We start from the raw sequence: 13319 nt of genomic DNA, 5'->3' as shown, positions 1-13319 counted from the left end.
AATAAAAAGAAATATGCTATGCATAGTAATAACATGGATGAATCTCAAAATAATTTTGCTGAGAGAATCCAGACAAAAGAGTACATACTGTATGATTCCACTTATAAAAAATTCTAAGAACAAACAAACTTAGTGATAGAAAGAAGGTAAGTGATTGCCCGGGGTTAGATGACAGAAGTGAGCCACAGGAAGGGATTCCAGAAGAATGGAGTGATGGATATATTCATTATCTTAATTATGATGATAGCTTCACAGGTGTTTGCATATATCAAAACTAATCAAACTGTACAGTATATGCAATTTATTGTTATGTCAGTTATACCCTTCCCAGGAGTGTTAGTGGTAAAGAACCCACCTGCCAGTTCAGGAGATGCAAGAGACTTGGGTTCGATCCCTGAGTTGGGAAGATCCCCTGAAGAAAGAAATGGCAACCCACTCCAGTATTCATGCCTGGAGATTCCCATGGACAGAGGAACCTGGTGGGGTACAGTCCACGGGGTCACAAAGAGTCAGACACAACTGAGAAACTAACACTATTGTATGTCAGTTATACCCTAACAGTCTGTTAAAAGGAAGAGATTTGTTTTGTTTTGTTTTATAGTGCTTTGTATTAGGATCCAAACAAGGTCCACACATCGTATTTGGTTGCCTTGCGTGAAATAACAGTAGGCTTCGGATCATTCGAAAGTAAAGACTACCCCTTTGCCTGGCTTCCAGCAAATAACCTCTAAACTCTTGGAGCATTCAGACTGCTAAGGGTGTTTATAAATGGGCTTCACATACAATTTTCAGGACACCCAAGATTTCCTTATTCTCTAACCCTTCCTTAAATCCTTAAATCAGTTCTCCAAGGAAGAGTCTCTATTTACCTGTGCCCTCCTTGTTTCTCCAAAGTATCAGTACACCTCCTGGACTTGCTGTTTACCCTCAATTTTCCAAGGGAAAACTCCAAGATTGTTGGTCATTGTCCCCAAATTTTAAAATTATAATCTCATTCATTCCTAAAGGATATTTTCACTGGAAATATATAGAATTTGGGGTCAGTGGTTCTTTTGTTTCAGCCCTTGAAAATGTTCTGCCACTTCTTTCTGGCCTATGTAGTTTGAATTCAGTTCAGTTCAGTCGCTCAGTACCAACTCCCTGAATCCACCCAAACCCATGTCCATTGAGTCGGCAATGCCATCCAACCATCTCATCCTCTGTCGTCCCCTTCTCCTCCTGCCCTCAATCTTTCCCAGCATCAGGGTCTTGTCAAATGAGTCAGCTCTTTGCATCAGGTGGCCAAAGTATTGGAGTTTCAGCTTCAACATCAGTCCTTTCAATGAATATTCAGGACTGATTTCCTTTAGGATAGACTGGTTGGATCTCCTTGCAGTCCAAGGGACTCTCAAGAGTCTTCTCCAACACCACAGTTCAAAAGCATTGATTCTTTGGCGCTCAGCTTTCCTTATAGTCCAACTCTCACATCCGTAGATGACCACTGGAAAAACCATAGCCTTGACCAGATGGACCTTTGTTGACAAAGTAATGTCTCTGCTTTTTAATATGCTGTCTAGGTTGGTCATAACCTTTCTTCCAAGGAGTAAGCATCTTTTAATTTCATGGCTGCAGTCACCATCTGCAGTGATTTTGGAGCTCAGAAAAATAAAGTCAGCCTCTCTACTATCATTCACATTGTTTTTCTCTATAGATAAAGTGGCATTTCACTATGGCTACTTTTAAAGATTGTTTTCTTTGTTTTAATGTCCAGAAGTTTGATTATAATGTATCTTGGTATAGATTTCTTTGAGTTTATCCTGCTTAGAACTCACTTAGCTTCTTGAATCTGTAGGCATATGATTTTTTCCAAATATGGGAAATCTTCATATTCAAATCACCTCTTTGAATACTTTTTCTGCCCTGCTCTGTTTAGGTTCTCCTTATAGGAAGTAAAAGCATTTACTTGTTGTTATAGCTCTCTCTGGCCTGGCAGGAGTAGGAAAGGCAATGTGGCTCCTGCTGCTCAAGAAAGTGTGAAATAAAAACTGCCCTTTTTTGGCATCACTTTGTGGGTATTTGTATGTAGCTTCATATTTATATATCCAAATGAATCTTGCCCTTTAAATTATGGAATAAGTATATATTTTTAATCCAAAACTGTGCCACTACTTCCCAGTCATACTATATCTCCTCTTTTAGCAAAGAAGATACTGTCTTGATCTCTTAATTCACCAGAATTGATAATTTTTGGCTTTATCAAATTATCTTTGATAATTTTTGGCTTTTTCAAAAAATTTCAAATTTATTCTTAAAGAACATATTTGTCACCATCAGTGAAACAATGTTTCCTTTTATGATACAGAAAAGAATAGTCCAGCTTCTGAAGTTAATTATAAAAGTTCAGTCAGTTCAATTCAGTTCAGTTCAGTCACTCAGTCATGTCCGACTCTTTGCCACCCCATGAACTGCAGCATGCCAGGCCTCCCTGTCCATCACCAACTCCTGGAGTCCACCCAAACCCATGTCCATTGAGTCAGTGATGCCGTCCAACCATCTCATCCTCTGTCGTCCCCTTCTCCTCCTGCCCTCAATCTTTCCCAGCATCAGGGTCTTGTCAAATGAGTCAGCTCTTTGCATCAAGTGGCCAAAGTATTGGAGTTTCAGCTTCAACATCAGTCCTTTCAATGAACACCCAGGACTGATCTCCTTTAGGATGGACTGGTTGGATCTCCTTGCAGTCCAAGGGACTCTCAAGGGTCTTCTCCAACACCACAGTTCAAAAACATCAATTCTTCTGTGTTCAGCTTTCTTGATAGTCCAACTCTCACATCTATACATGACCACTGGAAAAACCATAGCCTTGACTAGATGGACCTTTGTTGGCAAAGTAATGTCTCTGCTTTTTAATATGCTGTCTAGGTTGGTCATGACTTTCCTTCCAAGGAGTGTCTTTTAATTTCATGGCTGCAATCACCATCTGCAGTGATTTTGGAGCCCAGAAAAATAAAGTCAGCCACTGTTTCCACTGTTTCCCCATCTACTTGCCATGAAGTGATGGTAATTATAAAAATAAAGTATAAAAGAGAGTCCCCCCCAAAGTATTGAGAAATCATACTGTTCTTCAACAGTTAAACAGTTTCCCAAGGTGACTTTTTTAAAGGTGATAGATAATCAGATCAGATCAGATCAGTCGCTCAGTCGTGTCCGACTCTTTGCGACCCCATGAATCGCAGCACGCCAGGCCTCCCTGTCCATCACCAACTCCCGGAGTTCACTCAGACTCACGTCCATCGAGTCAGTGATGCCATCCAGCCATCTCATCCTCTGTCATCCCCTTTTCCTCCTGCCCCCAATCCCTCCCAGCATCAGAGTCTTTTGCAATGAGTCAACTCTTCGCATGAGGTGGCCAAAGTACTGGAGTTTCAGCTTTAGCATCATTCCTTCCAAAGAAATCCCAGGGCTGATCTCCTTCAGAATGGACTGGTTGCATCTCCTTGTTATGGATATTTTATTTTTGGCATACTTGCTATTAAAAATTAATCAGGTTGCTTTATGATCACTAAGTGTATATATGTGTGTGAAATTACTGAGGCTTTCTGGGGGAAGAGGTATTCAGTCTTTCACTTTCTAGGTATTCTGGATGAATTTAATGGCAATCTATAGGTACAATGACTATTACAGGTTGAGAAACTGCATTAAGAATTATAGATGCATATCAGTAGAAAACCATTTCCTAGTCCACATATTGAGATAATTTGGAATATGAAAAGGACTGTCTTAGGATCTTTTAAACAAATAATTGCTTTAATGATAATTTAACTTACACCAGACTAAAAACTATAAAGTAAATGTATTTAACCCAATAGTGTAAAAGCTAAATCCTGAACTTCTAAATCTTCAAAGTTTCTCCGAAAGCCAATTGTGTCCTTTGTTAGTAGCAAAATAAGTGGTTCTTCCATTTTTTAAAAATACAGGACTTGTTCAGCAGTATTTTATTCATGTCTACAAAGATAGAATTGTTTAAAATTGACAGATAATGCCTTTTTTTTATATTTGTCATCTTTAAACATCAGTAAACAGGATTCAATCTTACATAGTTATGCTTTATTGATTTCCTATGATGTGCCAGGTACTGTTAGAGATTTTCATTAATTTAGTGTTTTATTGTTCTTTGGAAGGAATGATGCTAAAGCTGAAACTCCAGTACTTTGGCTACCTCATGCAAAGAGTTGACTCATTGGAAAAGACTCTGATGCTGGGAGGGATTGGGGGCAGGAGGAGAAGGGGATGACACAGGATGAGATGGCTGGATGGCATCACTGACTCGATGGACAAGAGTCTGGGTGAACTCCGGGAGTTGGTGATGGACAGGGAGGCCTGGCGTGCTGCAATTCATGGGGTCGCAAAGAGTCACACATGACTGAGCAACTGAACTGAACTAGTATTTTATTGTCCTCTAAACAGCCTTGCAAAATAGGCATTCTTTATCCCTATTTGATAGAGGAGGAAACTGTGCTTAGAGAGGTTATATAACTGCCCAGTGTCACAAGTAGAAATGGGGCGATAGGCATTAAAACCCAGGTCCAACTGACACCATCATGTCTCTCCTCCTTGCCCCCTGCCCCATGGTAGGTTTGTCTGTGTAAAGAGACAATCTGAGTATGCTAAGCTTACATACTCCCCAAAGAAGCTATTTAAATGACAAATTTATTGGAGACCAGTAGGTTTTTGGACATGAAAAATCCAATAATTTAATTCAGAGATGACCAGGGGCCTTATTATGAGCTACCACTTTCATTTTACAAGCACCTAGGATATCCTTATTGCTACCAATATACACAGATTTTTTTTTTTTTAAGTCCTGACTCACCTTCTATTCTCCAGAAATAAAGTCTATGCTCTCTTAAATATGCAGGCCCCAGTTTTCAGGATTCTATCTGCCAGGATAGCCTGGTTTATGCCCTGGTAACGAGCAGCTCCAAAAACCTTGGTTGTTTAGTATAATAAATATTTATTTCTTGCTTATATAAAATTTTATGTTATGTCTGGGTGGATCTTGAGAGCATCTGCAATACCCGCCCTCCCAATATGGTGACTCAGAAGCACAGGCTGCTTCAGTATTTCAGCTCTTCCAGTTCAACACAAGTCCTCCTTCCACAATCAAAATGGAAGGCAGCAGAGAGACTTGAGAATCACAACCAGCTTTTCACTACCACTGCCCAGAAATGATTTGTCACTTCTGCTTACATATCATTAGTTATTGTAGTCACATGACCTTGCCCATCTGCAGGGGCAGATAAGAAAAATAGTTTTCTGTATGCCGATAAGGCTTAGACAGTCTAGAATCTGCCTGCAATGCAGGAGACCTGGGTTCTATGCCTGAGTCAGGAAGATCCCCTGGAGAAGGAAATGGCAACCTTCTCCAGTATTCTTGCCTGGGAAATTCCATGGACAGAGGAACCTGGTGGGCTGCAGTCCACGGGGTCACAAAAGAGTTGGACATGACTTAGTGACTAAACAATAACTACAAATGCTGAAAAGGAGAGGAGAATGAGATATCACTGAACACTAGTGATGTTTGCATAATAACCTGAATTGTCTATGTCTGTTGTATAAGTATAGTAATAGCCATTTGGAAATAGAACTACTTAGTCCAGATGAGTAGCCAGCAGCCATAAGGATACCTCTTTTCTTAGCACGCTGCTGCTTGGGTTTACTAATGCAAAACACTCCCAGCTTTTTTCTTCTTTCCACCTTTAGTGCAAGGCCATGCAGGGACATGTGACAGTGCAGTGTTGGGGACATGAGGGAGGAGGAAGAGACAATCAATGATGAAAGGGAAGAAGGAAGGGGGCAATAAAACTCATAGGCTCCTCCTTACTTCCCCCCAACCTTCCCTTTGGTCTTTGCAGTTATCTCCAGTCCTATTCCATCTCTTCTTTCCCCTACCCAAGTCCCTTCCTGCTCTTTGATACATAGCCAAGAAAGTTGGAATCCAGGAATTCTTTTGAACATAAATGGAGCCTATATCTTTCTATAGGTATGGAAATACTTATCAGCACCCATATGCTAACACTGGGAAGACTGAAGAAGGTAGGTCTTCGGAGAGCCCTTTCAAGAAAAGTAATTAGGTGCAGAGGGAGGTGGGAGGGGGGTTCAAGAGGGAGCAGACACATGTATGCCTGAGGCTGATTCATGTTGATGTATGGCAAAACCCATCACAATATTGTAAAGTAATTATCCTCCGATTTAAATAAGAAAAAAAAGAAAAGTAATTAGGGTTACCAGGGAAAGAGAAGTAGCCCGATGGTGGCATGATTAGTCTTGAGACAACCAAGAAATAACTGTAATTTTAATCAATTCGTAAGTTATTGTCCTGGGACCTAGTCCTACCCAGCACGATGTCAAAGCCCTCTACTGTGTCCTTCACTTATTAAAACAAACAAACAAAAAAGGTCAAACAGGTAAATTTTTAGTTGTCTTTTCATCTCATTTCTCCTTTTCTCTTTTCCCCCGATCATCTGCTTGGATGCCATACCTGTTCCTTTTCCCATTAGGTTTCTCTGTGCCATTTTTTTCTCGTTTACTTGGTCATCCCAGCTTGCTCACTCCTCAATCCCAGAATCCACCCTGTTGGGGTTGGGGGTGTGTGTGTGTGTGTCCCTACGGACTGCATCCTATGTGTGTGTGTGCGTGCCCCTATGGGTTGTGTGTGTGTGTCCCTACGGACTGCATCCTATGTGTGAGTGTGTGTGTGTGTGTCCCTATGGGTTGTACCCTATGCGTGTGTGACCCATGGACTGTAGACCTCCAGGCTCCTCTGCCCATGGAATTTTCCAGGCAACAATACTGGAGCGGGTTGCCATTTCCAACTACACAGGATCTTCCCCACCCAGAGATGGAACTCTAGTCTCTTATGCCTCTTGCATTGGCAAACGGATTCTTTACCACTGCACCACGAAATGGGACTAAATGAAAAGGCCCAGGAAACTAGTGCACTGGATTTCTAAATCCCATCTTTCTTAAATAACTTCAGCTACACCCAAGGCCTGATGGACGAGACTGGGCTCCGTGCCCAGGTGGCAACGACATGGAATTATCAGTCTCAGGCACCCCAGCTGAAGAGATAAGGAGTAGTTAACGACAGCATTAAAACATGCGAAGCCCCGGAGGAGAACCGGGCTTGTCCACCGGAGCCAGACCCGGTTCCTCAGTGCCTGCCAATCCCCGCCTAGGATATCAGGATGGTTGGTGGGAGGAGGGGGCAAGATGGCGCCGTCCTTCCCCTCTCCTAGGCTGAGCGTGAGGGCGGGGCCGCGCGCGTCACGTGACCGCGCTCGCGAGCCGCGCGCTCCCCATTGCCCCAGGCACACGGCAGGAGTCCGGTGCCTTCGCAAACGGTGGCTTTGCACTTCTAGGGGTGTCTTCTCGTGTCCCCGCAAAGTCTGGAGGCTCTCTCGCTGCAGCTGAGAGCCGCAGCGGGTCCAGGAAACGGGGCACTGGGCCGTGCAGAAGCAAAGGGGCTGCAGAACAAGATTCCTGCAGCTCGCTCTGAGGCAGGAGGTCTGAGCACTCAGCGAGGGGCTGGGCAGGAGACCTCGCGGGCATTCTGAGGGACAGCTGGGCAGGGCGTTGAGGGCGAGGCTATTGGAGAGGTTCAGAGCTTTTCACCCTGACCATGAGCGCTGTGAGGGGCTCCAGGGTCCCCTCGGGACTCCAAGCGTTTGACTTGGCCATTTTCCGGGTTTCCCATGGCCATCTAGCCTCGAAGCCAGCAGAACTGAAAAAGGGCTTCAGCCAAATGTTTTCTTCCCTCTGAGGAGAGGGCCTGAGTATGTCAGTCTGAGGAGACTCGAGAGGACCTTCGGTGGTAGGAGCTGAGGTTGAAGAGGGCGGTGGGAGCAAAGAGCGCCCTCCTTGACTATCAGAAACCTGTTTCCCTCTCTGCTAAGTGGTCTTGGCGGAGCTGACCACCCAGGAGGGACGGACGACGCTTGGCGGGCTCTGACCGTGCCGCCTTCATGTGGCTGCTGACGGGGACCCGGGAGGGAGCGGGCATGGGGCGAAGCCTCGCCCTCTCAGCTCCCCGCCTCCCAGGAGTCGGGGCTGGCGATGTGGAGACCTGAGGGGACCCGCGGCTGCCCGGGGTTCTCCAGGACTCCACCAGGCACCCGAGCGTTCCTCCACGCCCGGGGCTGGAGAAGGTGGCGCCGGGGTCTAAGGCGAGCGCACGGGCGGGCGACGACTGAGCGGGAGCCCCAGCCTCGCCATGGGGCATAACGGTAGCTGGATTTCCCGAAATGCCAGCGAGCCGCGCAACGCGTCCAGCGCGGAGGCGGCGGGCGCCAACCGCAGCGCGCTCGGGGAGTTTGGCGAGGCGCAGCTCTACCGCCAGTTCACCACCGCCGTGCAAGTCGTCATCTTCATAGGCTCGCTGCTCGGTAAGCCGCCCGCCGGGGCGCCTCCCGGGTGGGCTTCCCCGAGAGCTCAGGCTCGGAGAGCCGGGATCGGGGGTCGCTGGAGCCTCCTTGGGTTTCGGGGTGCCTGGAAAAAGTGCAGATAGTTGAAGGAGGTTTAAGAATGCCAGGGTAACTGAAGGGAAGTTAAGCGGGGATGGTGGACTGCAGCGCCCAAGCTGGAAACAAGAGTTCCGATAGGGTTTGGTCCAGAGTGGAGGACCAGTTGCCTGGTCCCGGCCGAGGTCAACCTCTCCAGGCGGCTTTTTGAGGACCGCTTTGGGATGGGCACGGGGTTGTGCCCATCATACTTAACATCCTGGGTACCATGGCGGGGCGCTGGCCCCGACCTCTTCTTTACAAATTCAGAGCCACAAAGCTTCAGTTTTGTTGCTGATGACTGATGTGTTTTGCGCTCCTATCTATTCTTTGTATACATTTTTGTCCCCCCCCCCAAGAACCTTATTTTGCACGCTTTAAAAAAAAATGACTTGCTTCTTCGAGACACCAACCTCCTGGTAAACAACCTTGTGGAGTTAAGCTCTGTGTTGCCTTCAGATATTTTTAAACCCCGAAACGAAATAAACCCAATATACTTTTCTCCCTAGGTTTTTTTTTTTTTTTTAAAGTACAGGATAAAGGCAGGAGAAAAAACACAAAACACTACACACAACAAATTTAGGAATACTTGTTGGGGGAGGAAAAGACCAACGAAATGAAATGAGTGGTTAGTAAAAATATTAGTGCACTAATGTGAAAATTACCTGAACTTCTGGTAGCTACTCTTTCAATGATAAATGATACAATGAATATTCATTTTTGTCTCTGCTTTTTAATATGCTGTCTACGTTTGTCATAGCTTTTCTTCCATTTTGTTGTTCATGTTGCATATTACTTGTAAATATGTGGCTTCCTTTCAAATATAAATTCTCTGATAATGGCATTTAAAGGTTGTGAAAAGATTGTAATTATGTGTGATATTATGGCCAAGAGCAGTCTTAAAGTTTCAAAGTAGGAATAGATTACTTTTTTGTAGACACCTGTGAATTTCCATGGAAACCAAGATAATTAACATCAAAAAGACCATGAAACATCAACTATACCCCAATTTAAAAGAAAAAGAATAACACACTGTAGTAAATAAAAAAAACAGACTATGAAAGAATTGTTTTTAATTTCCTTTTGTAACTTCTGTAATTGTCATCATCCTGTCCCATTTATCTTTCACTTTTTGTCATGAGGACATTTTCAGGAGGTGACACTAATGGGCTATATATAGATTTATGTGTGTATGTTGTGTGTTTTTATGAGTGGAATACATATGCACAATAACAAAGCAAAAGCTTGTGTCCCAAATATTTTCAATATTCACTTAACAAACAGTAAACACTGAACACCAACTGAGTATCAGGCACAATGCACTACAGATTTTTGAGAGTTAAATTCTAGTATTGCCACATTTACTTAAAGAGTAGATTATTATTGGGGAGGCAGTAGAAGTGGCTGCATTTTTATTTCTGCATTTATTCTGCATGTATCTGCATATATATATATATATATAAACAAGAGAGAGGAGAGAATGTTTTGTTTTTTTCATTGGTAGCTTTAACCCTGAAGAAAGATGGTGCCTAGGGAAATTTTCTCAGAGGTTGAATCTAAAAACTTTAGTACTATTGAAATAGAAAACAGCATGTGTATAAAGGACAGAACCAACAATGCACAGTTAACTAATGCTTTGCTTCCCATGTACTTTCAGTTCTGGTAACTTGCATTGGATTCAGGAATTCCTAGGTAAATATGCCCTTAATTGAACTTTTTCCACACAGCACTTTAATTGACATGCAAAAACTGCTTTTATGGATATCTTCAAAGAGAAGACTGATTTTGCTCCTGATCTTTGGTTATACTTGACTTGACCTAGTCAATATTCTCCCTTACCCATGACTTAAGCCCTTCTGAGAGAGAATTCCATTTGCTCCTTTTTATTTTTTATAAGAAGTATAAATATGGTTAAATTTGTAGAAATCAAAAGTCAGAGAACTTGTGCAAACGTGAAAGGCATTTCTGGTTTTCATAAAAGCTTAGCTATGTAGCATTGCCCTGTGCACTTGTTACTGGTATTAGTGGTTCATTGTTCTCTGAGGATTTGACCCATACAGACATGTCTATGTCATTAAATCCTGGTAAATGCCAGTTGAGGCTCTCAGAGCTTAAGTTCCAGAGCCACGTGTAGTCAGTTGCATGGCAAGTAAACTTGGGAAGCCTAGTTTCATGAAGCCCCAAAACAGAGAAAAATTATCCCAGAAGAATCTAGGATAAAAACTAAACAGAAGAGTGAACAGTATCTGGAATAGCATATGACACTGATTTAATCTGCTTGTTTCCCTTGCCTCTAAACATGGGAGAATGAATTTTTCCCTTTAAGTAAATTCAAATATACTTCCCATATTGTCAACGTAGATTTTTTGTTGGGATTTCCAGAAACCTGCTATATGTGAAAATTTCTTCTTTTGAAAACTGTTTTAGTGCCTTGTATGAGAAAAAATAACATCAAGGAGTAGCTATAATATTTCAACTCTAGAGAACATTATTTGCTGTGTTGAAAATGAACTTGAGAATTGCATATAATATTATTCAAATAATGCCTTTTGAAGGTTTATGTGAGTGTCTCTCAGCCTTTTTGTGCAACATCTTGGGATGTCTTCAGATATACTGTAGATGTTGAAAGAGAATCAAATAGTTTGCCCTTTGATAAATATATAGCATTAGTAGTGAGCAATGTGAAATCAAAGACAAAAAAAGAATTGGAACCATCATTTCCAATAAATGTCTTGGATCTAACTCCTCAGAGTTGATCTTTTTCTTTTCCCTTATTCTCTTTGGATTCACAGTCCAAGGACCTGGAGAGCTGGACCCATTCTGGTGCTTTGACTTGAAAAAGGTCAGTGGCTGTGACCTCGTGTATTACCTCTCAGCTGCTTCTGGACAGATTGCCTCTTACCTGTTATTATTATCATCATTGGAGGCATTTAGATTTTTATAAATGAATTTGCTCTTATTTAAAGAAAATTAGCACTGTAGACAATAGCCAGCAAGTGTGTATCCTACCCTGAAATTTATTTTAAAATAGAGAAATCAGCCTGCCATCCTCTTGCCAAACCACCATATGTGCTGTTCTTAATTTTAACCTATCTCCCTTTTCTTTAGCAATAGTCTACTGTAAACAGACTATACCTATGTGAAGTTGATGACCTCAAATAAAGGTTCAAGTTGTCTGTTGTGTAATTTCTTGAGATGGTCATGGAAGTAATAATTTCAAAGGAAAGAGGGAGGGAAATTATATGTTGAATTGATTTGACCAATGATATGGAGAACACTATTTTTGTTCATGATTGTAATCATTCAACAAAATTATATTGAGTACCAGCAGTGTTCATGGCACTTATTTGACAGAGAAATATATTTGTGCTTTTGATACTAGTTGAAATTAACCAGTTAATAGCTGGATAGTTCTTGGAGCTCCTTCGTTAAATTTTTGAGAGAAACAATGTTACTGCTAGTTTGTGTTCATAAGGCAAGGATGTGTTCATTCATACAAGGATGATTTTTCATAATTATATACAATATAGTATGTTGGCCATGATTATAGCCAATAACAATGTAATATTAACAGTCTGTATACATACATACATACATACATACATACATATGTGGCTTCCCTGGTGACTCAGTGGTAAAGAATTCGCTTGCCAGTGCAGGAGATGCAAGAGACGTGGGTTCAATCCCTAGGTCAGGAAGATCTCTTGGAGTAGGAAATGGCAACCTACTTCAGTATTCTTGCCTGGAAAATTCCCTGGATGGAGGAGCCTGGCGATCCACAGTCCATGAGGCCACCAAGAGTCAGACACAACTGAGTATGCATACACACACACACACACACACAATATATGATAGTAAATATGATAATATATATGATACTATAATATAATAAATATATTGTTGTTGTTGTTCAGTTGCTCAGTAGTGTCCAACTCTTGGCAACTCCATGAACTGCAGCATGCCAAACTTCCCTGTCCTTCACCATCTCCAGAGCTTGCTCAAACTCATTTCCAGTGAGTTGGCGTGCCATCCAATCGTCTTGTTTTCTGTCATCCCCTTCTCTTCCTGCCTTCAATCTTTCCCAGCATCAGGGTATTTTCTAATGAGTCAGTTTTTTGCATCAGGTGGCCAAAGTATTGGAGCTTCAGCTTCAGCATCAGTCCTTCCAATGAATATTCAGGACTGATTTCCTTTAGGATTGACTGGTTTGATTTCCTTGCAGTCCAAGGGACTCTCAAAAGTCTTCTCCAACCCCACAGTTCAAAAGCATCAGTCCTTCAGCACTTAGCTTTCTTTATGGTCCAACTCTCACATCCATACATGACTGCTGGAAAAGCCATAGCTTTGACTAGATGGACCTTTGTTGGCAAAGTAATGTCTCTGCTTTTAAATATGCTGTCTAGGTTGGTCATATCTTTTTTTCCAAAGAGCAAACATCTTTTAATTTCGTGGCTGCAGTCACTGTCTGAAGTGGTTTTGGAGCCCAAAAAAATAAAGTTTGTCAGTGTTTTCATTGTTTCCCCATCTATTTTCCTTGGAGTGATGGGACTGGGTGCCATGATTTATAGTTACTTGAATATTGAGTTTTAAGCCAACTTTTTCACTCTCCTCTTTCACTTTCATCAAGAGGCTCTTTAGTCACTCTTCATTTTCTGCTTTTAAGGTGGTATCATCTGTATATCTGAGGTTATTGATATTTCTCCCAGCAGTCTTGATTCCAGTCTGAGCTTCATCCAGCCCGGCATTTCTCATGATGTACTTACATGTACAGCATGTAAGTTAAAT

General features: G+C 42.3%; 1 long non-coding RNA gene across 1 annotated transcript; it reads left to right on the top strand.

Moving 5' to 3' along the window:
- The first annotated feature begins 8085 nt into the window (after window positions 1–8085).
- On the top strand, window positions 8086–11601 carry LOC129621206 (uncharacterized). The gene is made up of 3 exons (XR_008699147.1): window positions 8086–8420; window positions 10192–10226; window positions 11327–11601. It is a non-coding gene; the product is annotated as an uncharacterized LOC129621206 (long non-coding RNA).
- The last annotated feature ends 1718 nt before the right edge of the window (window positions 11602–13319 follow it).

This window comes from Bubalus kerabau, chromosome 10, assembly GCF_029407905.1.
Source record: "Bubalus kerabau isolate K-KA32 ecotype Philippines breed swamp buffalo chromosome 10, PCC_UOA_SB_1v2, whole genome shotgun sequence".
In the NCBI taxonomy this organism is placed as follows: Eukaryota; Metazoa; Chordata; class Mammalia; order Artiodactyla; family Bovidae; genus Bubalus; species Bubalus kerabau.
Note: the sequence above shows the minus strand (reverse complement) of the source record. Positions and strands in the feature narration are given on the sequence as shown.